The sequence below is a fragment of the Lissotriton helveticus genome, chromosome 1_1 (assembly GCF_964261635.1).
Source record: "Lissotriton helveticus chromosome 1_1, aLisHel1.1, whole genome shotgun sequence".
NCBI classification, from domain to species: domain Eukaryota; kingdom Metazoa; phylum Chordata; class Amphibia; order Caudata; family Salamandridae; genus Lissotriton; species Lissotriton helveticus.
Genome location: NC_136057.1, coordinates 290,277,664 through 290,287,244, shown reverse-complemented (window position 1 = coordinate 290,287,244; position 9,581 = coordinate 290,277,664). Strand labels below are relative to the sequence as shown.

At 43.4% G+C, this 9,581-nt stretch overlaps 1 non-coding gene across 1 annotated transcript; it reads right to left on the bottom strand.

The window, feature by feature from the left end:
* Positions 1 to 8,724: 8,724 nt before the first annotated feature.
* LOC144781189 (small nucleolar RNA U13) lies at positions 8,725 to 8,822 on the bottom strand. The gene has a single exon (XR_013600900.1). It is a non-coding gene; the product is annotated as a small nucleolar RNA U13 (small nucleolar RNA).
* Positions 8,823 to 9,581: the final 759 nt, after the last annotated feature.

Here is a 9,581-nt window from a genome sequence, read left to right as displayed (position 1 = left end):
ATTAAAACCTGCATCATTCTTCCCAACAGATTGCAATAGCAACACCCCAGACGTTCTTTTTGCTCATGAAGCCCAAAAGTAAGCTTCATAAGTATGACCAACAATAACTCTAAGTACCAAACATGTGTGTTCTATGTTGTATGTGTTGTGAGTCCTTTTCCTTCCACAGGCTTTAAAACAAGCATTCTGGTGAGGTTCCAGGTGACTGCACCTGCTTGAACTACCCGCTACAAGGGTAACCAATGTTGTTTTCTTCCCTTTTTGTCTTTCTACAGGTCATTGTACTTGTAGCAGACCGCTGTAGGCACACTTAGCCTATTTTTTTGCCACTTTTCTGTATAATACACTTTTTATTTTAAAAAAACGTGAGTAAGGTGGGGAGGTCGTGCCCCCGTCCTGAAGAAGGAGCTTTGCTCCGAAACATGTCGACAACGCACACCAGAGGTCCTGTTCCCTAATATAACAGCCCTGACCTCACATTGCACTTCTTCTAACAATACCAGCCAGAGTTCAGAATTAAATTTTTTCCTCAAACTCATGCGCCAGGTATTTTTTAATTTTTTCACCACATCCCACCACTCACTTAAACTAAATACACCCCACACACCGAACACCACACATAGTCATTACTACTAGTGCTCCCGCGTAGTCGTAGGTCGCAGCACGCCGCATCCCGATAGAGGGGTGCGAAGACCCCGATGATGAAGCATGACACCAAGGGGCCTTTTGGTGTGTGAGGGGTATTTTTAAAAAACACAGAGTGCTTCAACACACGTTGATCACATCTCCAGCTGCCCCAGCAGTGCCCTTATTGAGTATGATTGGCCAGCGCGACAGGAAAGTTTGTGAAAAAAGTGGGGACACTCCGCCCACACATATGCCCAGTCTTCCCTGAGACCCAGGTGGAAGGACCGAAATTCAGGGTTTTCTGTGAAGAGCGCCTCCCTCTTCCAGCCAACGCAGAGGGTGGTGGGGTCAGCAGGTGGGTATCGAAGTATGTGGAGGACAGTGACAGATGAGGGATGTCGGACAAGAGGACTGCCAAGGGCATATTAACATCATACACGGCCTGGCACTTGCTGCCCCACCGCCTAGGTGAAGGGGGCCAAGTTCCAGGGCCCGCTACCAGCACTGCCTACTCCACCTTTTAACACTAGCCTGGACAAAACCAGAAACATCGCCTGCAGGGCCCTGGCTGTTATCCAGGCGATATTAGGAGGGCCCCGGGTAAACCAAAGTAGTGAATCTTGTCACGTTTTTTTTATTTCTAGTCGGATACTTCTGTTTGTCAGATAAAGTAATTGTATTGTCACAAAACTCCACGGACTTCATGGATTCATTGATCGCGTGCTGACAGGAACACTGCCAGGGTCGCCGAATGCTCCTCGCCCACCTTTATCTGACTCAGATTCACCCTGAGAGTGTTCACCCTTGTCATTTGTTGTGTGGGGGAGCCTCTTTCCTCTCAGACTTTTCTTTTCAGACGACATACAACTGAAAAATACCCAACATCTATTATGCCGCATACCGCAGGCACCACAGCTCCACCTGCCTTTGTATAGGTTTTTCAAAAACGCGTAATTTGTATTTATCTAGGAATAGCTCTGTGTGATCCGGGACCTGCTGCCGGGAGGTCATGTAGCAGGTCACAGGTTGTAAGGAAAGCCAAAGGGGCCCATTCAGAATGTCGCCCTTTCCAAGATCGATAAAACTCTGAATTTTTGATGTGGGTTGATGCTCTGAACCCTGTGCACTGAAGCTATCTTTGGGCACTATATTTAACCGTGTGCTTTGCGCTTTCCAATAAGCAACGAAGCCCTTACAGCTCCGCAAGGGGTGGAACTCGGAAAGGATTGATTTGCGCTGTCAGAAGAAAGCATGGACAGCTCCTCCTGCGCCCAACGAAACGTTTTTCTAATGGAAAGAGAGGTGCTAGATCGGATCCCAAAAAACTCCGCTCAAATGGCGCAGATGGCGCTGCTCAGTGGCAAGCGGTTACTTGTGCCATGCTAAGGGGTAAACATCCCAATGTCTCTGGGCAACAATGCACGAGGCACGTGCGGCCGCATTACAGAGCAAGTCGAAAATGCTGCGCGCCTGTGAAGTGCACAGGGCACATGCTACCCCATAGTTCCATTATAGGCACAAAAACCCACCCACACCACAGCAGAATAGGTATGCATGAATAAATACACAACACACAACTTTTTGTTTGGTGAAAATATTGCTGCAGGTTTATTCCATACAAAAGTATGCAAATATGGTGGGTTATCTTACGGGCGATCCAAGGACAGGCAGCTGTACCAGCCTATGCTGTCCTCCCCGCCTGATGAGCCAAGCACTGTGGAAAACCCAATCAGCGCTACCCTTATAGGGGTGATCCACTTACTGGATCACGTGACACATTGCTCCCTTATTACTCACGCCCGTTTCAGGGCGGAGCGTAGCAAGGCAAGCCCCCGGTTGTTCAGGCCCACAACCGCCCGAAGGACTAATGGGGCGCCGACGTCATTGTTCCAGGACCCTCCCCTGAGGCTCCTGGGATGTGGCTCTGGCACCCTTATTGTGCTCTTGCAGAGGTATCCTTCTGTACCCAAACTTCTTCCGGATCGCCCTGTAACTCCACCTGTAAAGACAAAGAAAACATTACAACGTCCTCTGCAGTTCGCCTGCCTGGCCCACGCCGGGTACACGGATCACTGACATAATATCGACGCCAAAAATATCGAGATACCAAAATATCGAGGTTAAAATATCGAGGGACAAAATATCGACTGCCTATCTTCAAAAAGGTAAGTACTAAAATATCGACTCCAAAATATCGACTTACAAAAATATAGACTGTCAAAATATCGATTTTTTTAAATGTCTTAAAATTAAGTTAAAAATGATATATATAAATATATTTAATATAAACTTAGAAATAATTATTAAATAAATGTAATATTAATAAATAATTAATATAAATTAAAAAATTATATCACCAAAAATAATACATATATATATATAAACATATTATTAAATAAACATATTAATATAATATAATTTAATTTAATTTAATTTCATTAAATTAATTTAATTTAAATTTAATTTTACTTTATTTTTACACTGTACCCCTGTACCCCAAAAACCCAAAACTGACCCTGAACCCTAAAAATGCCCCTTTACCTAAAAACTAAAAACTGATCCTGAACCCTAAAAATACCCCTTTATCCAAAAACTAAAAACTGACCCTGAACCCTAAAAATACCCCTTTACCCAAAAACTGAAAACTGACCCTGAACCCTAAAAATACCCCTTTACCCAAAAACTAAAAACTGACCCTGAACCCTAAAAATACCCCTTTACCCAAAAACTAAAAACTGACCCTGAACCCTAAAAATACCCCTTTACCCAAAAACTAAAAACTGACCCTGAACCCTAAAAATACCCCTTTACCCAAAAACTAAAAACTGACCCTGAACCCTAAAAATACCCCTTTACCCAAAAACTAAAAACTGACCCTGAACCCTAAAAATACCCCTTTACCCAAAAACTAAAAACTGACCCTGAACCCTAAAAATACCCCTTTACCCAAAAACTAAAAACTGACCCTGAACCCTAAAAATACCCCTTTATCCAAAAACTAAAAACTGACCCTGAACCCTAAAAATACCCCTTTACCCAAAAACTAAAAACTGACCCTGAACCCTAAAAATACCCCTTTACCCAAAAACCCAAAACTGACCCTGAACCCTAAAAATACCCCTTTACCCAAAAACCCAAAACTGACCCTGAACCCTAAAAATACCCCTTTACCCAAAAACCCAAAACTTAAATTTAATTTCCTAAACCAATTCCTTTTATTTACGAAGTAAATTTTATTTAATGGTCAATTATTAATTAATTAACAAATTTAATTAATTAACATATTTAATTAGTTATTATTAAATTACTCCCCACCCTATCCCCCTATAAACTCACAGCCCACTACAGAAATAAATTTACTAATTATTATTTATTTATTCTTTAAATATTTATAATTACCAATTATATTTTAGTTATTTACCAAATAATAATTAATTAACAATTATTATTAATTTACATATTTAATTAAATTTAAATTACTTCCCACCCTATTCCCCTATAAACCCACCACCCGCTACAGAAAATAATTTAATAAAATTAACATATTTATAAATTAATCAATTATAATTAATTACCAATTATATTTTAATTAATTACCAATTAATAATTATTTAACAATTAATTCTAAATAAATATCAATACATAAATTAACATATTTAATTAATTATAATTAAATTACTTCCCACCCTATTCCCCTATAAACCCACAACCCGCTACAGAATAATATTACACAAAAAATTAAAAATATTATTAACTTACCTTAAATTCGATATTTTTGTTGTCTATATTATGTCTAGTCGATATTATGTCCATTCTATATTTTTGATTCGATATTATGTCCATTCTATTCGATGTATAAAAAATGTAGTCGATATTTTTGTTGTCTATATTATGTCTAGTCGATATTATGTCCGTTCTATATTTTTTACTCGATATTCTGTCCAATCGAAATAAAAGACTCGATATTATGACTGCACACCGGGTACGCGGTAGGGTGGGAGACGGCGTGGCAGGTAACAAAGAGGATGAAAAAAGGAGGGGGGAGTCCTAAATACCCTCCCCATCCCCCAGCACGCCGGACATGGCGTGTCTGGCGTATACTCTAAGGGGACTCCTCCTGGAGTCCCGCAATAGAGAGTGGGGGTGGGGAAGCGTCCCAAAGGGAACTAAGGGGGGCCGCCCTCAGAGGTGGCCCCCTGCAGAGGCCGAGGGCAGCCGCATAGTTCCATTATAGGTGCAAGACCCCACCCACACCACAGCAGAAGAGGTATACATGAATAAATACACAACACACACATTTTTGTTTGGAGAAAATATTGCTGCAGGTTTATTCCATACAAAAGTATGCAAATATGGTGGGTTATCTTACGGGTGATCCAAGGGCAGGTAGCTGTACCAGCCTATGTTGCCCTGCCCGCCTGATGAGCCAAGCACTGTGGAAAACCCAATCAGCGCTACCCTTATAGGGGTGATCCCTTACTGGATCTTGTGACACATTGGTCCCTTAATACTCACGCCCCTTTAAGGGCGGAGCGTAGCAAGGCAAGCCCCCGGTTGTTCAGGCCCACAACCGCCCGATGGCTCCTGGGATTTGGCTCTGGCACCCTTATTGTGCTCTTGCAGAGGTATCCTTCTGTACCCAAACTGCTTCCAGATTGCCCTGTAACTCCGCCACAGCTCTGGAGGCGGCCCCCGTCGCCTAAAGAGCCCCTCACCAACACAGCTGTATTCTCACTTGCCACCTGCAATTTCCTGGGCCTCATTCATGTCCAGTAAGAACAGATTCAAGCCCACCTGCGCCAGGTTCACCACAACTTTGTAAAAATAACCTTTGGTGTTTGCACGGCAAAGCCCATGCCTGCTGAAGCCAAAGCCCCTTGCTTTGTGAACTTGCGCATGGAGCAGGTTATCCTTCTCTGGGAATGTACCAGTGCCTCACTTGACCTGCAAGAAGGTGATGGCTTCCCAGGAGGGTGCTCTCTTAAAAAAAGTGACTTATCTTTGCGTATTATTTTGTGCCAAATATTTTTGTCTTTAAATAGCCGTTTTTAAAGTGCACTAATCTGCAAGATTGGGGATTTCGAAAAGCGGCTCAATGTAATGTTTATCTAATAGTCAACAGCAGTTGTTATTTGTTGACATTGGAATATCGCTAGAATTGTGTGATTTCAATCAATTTTCCAAGAAACAAATCAAGGATTTAAAGTGAAAGTAACTGGAAATAATTTTTTTTGCCTAGAATCCGGAATGTCTAATATATGAGCATCGAGGTCTTGGTTTGCACAAACCGGGCTGTAGGCATGTATTTTAATTCATTTGACTTAACCTACAATGAATTTGCTTCTGAGACGCATTCGGAAATGGACTGACAGAGATGTCTGTTTTGCAAAGGAATGATTGTGCCGCATTTGCCACATAATCTAACATCTGCTGCATGCTTTGCAGATTTTAACAAAAAACAATGTGTCACTCTTGCGCTGTCCCCCTCTTCAGATCAAGGGTTGGCCCAGTGCCAGGCTTGCAAGTGTCGCTCCAGCCACTCATAGGGTTGGCCCAGTGCCAGGGTTGGGGTGTTCCTTCCTCCAGCCCCAGAGAGTACCCTTTGGATGAGTGTGATGTCCCCTCTTCAGCCCAAAAGGGTATTCCCAATACAAGTTTTTGAAGGTCCCTCTCTTCAGTTGCTGTAGGGAACCACTTTCCAGGTTTGCATTACCATTCCATGTGCACTGGATGGGCCCAGTGATGAGCTTGTAGCACCCATCCCTGCAGCCCATCATTCTTTAGCTCACTTCGCCACCTCAGTTCAGACCCAGCTATATGCAAATCAGTCTTGACCCTGTGCCTCATGGGAACAGTCCAGCCCGAACTGCCAAAACAGGTCTTCCCTGATTTGGCATAGCCAATAGGTCTCGCATTTCTGACCTTATAAGTGTTTAGCCATGCAACAGTTGGTGATGTTGCACCATGGATATTCTGCTGCATAACTAAATACTTATAGGGTCCAAAAAGCAAGACCTATTGGCTATGCCAATGCTTGTTGATCTTGAGGTGGAAGTATGTTCAAAGCTTGTTGCGGATGTCTTGGGATGGGGTGATGGCTGTAGCTTCACTGAATGAATGAATGAATGAATGGAGTCTTGTAATGCGCAACTTAGCCCAAGGGCATCAGTGGTGCATGGGGGTTGCGTCCTGTGGCTGAAGTGGACGCTGTTTCTGGCAGCAAAGATGGGGTCGACGATGTATCCTGCCCTGTGGGTCGGTGTGGTGACGAGTTGTTTAAGTCCGATGTTGGCAAGGTTGTCACAGAGGGTGGTGGAGTTGGAGGTCACTAGTGTTGTCAAGGTGGAAGTTCAGGTCTCCGATGAGTATGTAGTTCATTGAGGCAATGGTGTGGAGTGAGATGAGGTCGATGATGGTGGTGGCGAAGAGCGTCTGGGGGCCTGTGAATGAGAGTTCCGCTGAGTGTGGAGTTGGGGCTGGTCTGGATCTGGAAGTGCAGGTGTTTGGCGGAGGGGAAGGTTTCGCTGGAGGTGGTGAGGCGGAGGGTGTTCTTGTGGGCGATGTCGAGACCCCCTCCTGGGTCGGTGGGGCGGTCCTTCCTCTGGATCTTATATCCATCCGGGATGGTGGTGTTGATGTCGGGGGCGGAGGAAGCGTTAGTCCAGGTTTCCGGGAAGAAGGCGATGTCGGCCAAGAGAAAGTCGAGTAAGTTCCAGATCTCCACAGCGTGCTTGTGTACGGAGCGCACGTTGAGGAGGATGCATCTTAGGGGCATCACCAGTGCTGGCTTTGGCGGTGTTGGAGGCCGGGTTGGTGGAGAAGGACTGGTGGCAGTGGAGGCAGTAGAACTGGCCGTGGGTGGTGTTTGGTGTGGCCTTTTGGCAGTCTCTGGCTCTTCCGGGGTTGAGTGCGTGGAGGGCAGCAGTGTTGTAGCGGTGGGTAGGTCGAGATGCAGGGTCCTTGGCGCTGGTCGCGGTCGGGTCACGGATGGGTGAAGACAGGCTTGCTTTAGGCGCACGTCCACTGTGCAACCTCGCAGCGGCTGCCATTAAATGGTGAAGGGGAGGGAGGGAGGTGCAGCTGGGAGGCAGGAGTGGGGAGTCTCCGGGGGGCGGGGCTACAGGGGCATAAAAAACAGGCTGAGGAACTGGGCACTGGCCAAAATGCAACAATAAGTAAAAATGACAACTGAAAATAAAATGAAAATTAAGTCTAATCTAGAAATGGATCTTACTATGGCAGCACTCCTGCAAGTTCAGACAATTTCAAGCTCCCAAACCTATAAGAATGGCTTGGGCGGCAGGTAATAGTCATTTTAATGTATATTGAATAAATGAATTACCTGTTGTATTCAGGACCAAGTAAGCCAGATAGCGCCACCTCGTGGCAACTGTCTCAAACGCCGATGTTGAGCATTAACTGCCGGTGCTGCACACCAGAAACCATTGGCTCAAATTAAGCAGTGGTGATCTCTCAATGTGCAGAGTCCAGAGAAATATATAATGGTACCAGCCATAAAAGTGCAATTCCTTATCAAATCTGTACTTAAAGTGCTGCATTTAGGTAGGTTGATATATAAATAAATACTGAAAAGTATTATGATTATTTTTATTGAACGCAGTGCAAACCACATTTTTGTTGGGTCTCGATAATTGGCGATAATTAACCTACAGGATCAAAATAATTAGTAAAAACTTGCTAGGATCCAGGCATATCCCTGGGAATTTACATGGTAATGTTTGCAGCAGGTGCGTAACCAACTCATCGATTTTACTGTGCTCGGAACTTGTGCTTTATAACATGCACTAACCCAATCAAATACGCTACGGATATAGCAGGATTTTTCAATGAGCTGAGAGGACATTGCACTGCCGTAATACGTGTATTCCAACCCAGGGAGTGCACGAAATGAACGTGGGTAGATTTAGGAACATGTTAGAACCCGGGTGGGTAACCAATATGAAATTACACTATTCAACAAAATGAAACTCTTCGATAGAGTTTTCAGAGATCGATTCTAATGACATAAGTATCTGATACACTACACTATAATTATCATCCTTATTTTTAAATGTATCTTACTATTTTACAGTTCAAGATCAGAAGGGTAATGTGCCAAGTCGTAACAAGAATAGAACGGCACACGTCACGCATAAACATGAACACCCACTCATCATTTGCAAGAACCAGAAAATCAGAGACTAGCAGTAACGGAGGAACACCAGCGAATCCAATTATCTCATGAATGTGAGGGCGAGAATAGTTTTGCTTCTCGTGTCTGTCCCCCAGCTGTACGGGTCTCAGTCAAAGCTAATCACGTTATCTACGATGTTCTTTAACAAAAAAACATCCATTACAGAAAAAGTTGTACTGTTAACACGCCAATTTCAATATTTAAATTTATATGCAGCAGTGTAGCCAATCCGTTGTCCGGTTTGCAGTTGCTTCCCTTAAAGGACCGCCCACATTTTCTATTTATTTACAACATAGATAACGGACTACATTGTATCCTCCTGTGGACATCATGAAATGGCAACATTTATGCATCAAAAACGTGAGTTGCCGGGGTGAAGTTGCATTCAGGAGGTGTACCTAGAATATAAACGAACACTTGAAAGTTTTATAAAAAAAGAGATTGTTTCAACCCAATCTTTGATTATGCTATGCTGATCGCAAGCAAATTAGAAACTTTAAAAATGTTATAATAACTTCGAATATTAATTGTCGCCAAACATTTGTCCTAAAAGAGAAAGTTTTTGCAGCTAACTATGGATATACGTTAGACATGCTTGAAAAGTGTAACATCAACTATCACCACGTTTATTTTTTAACTAACTTTCATTAAAATAAAAGGCAGACATAAGTTAGACAGGCACTGACAAGTAACCTATACGTGCAATGGGTCATAGCAACTAAAATATGTCAGAAGTTGTCATAGCAGTAAAGGCTGCCGT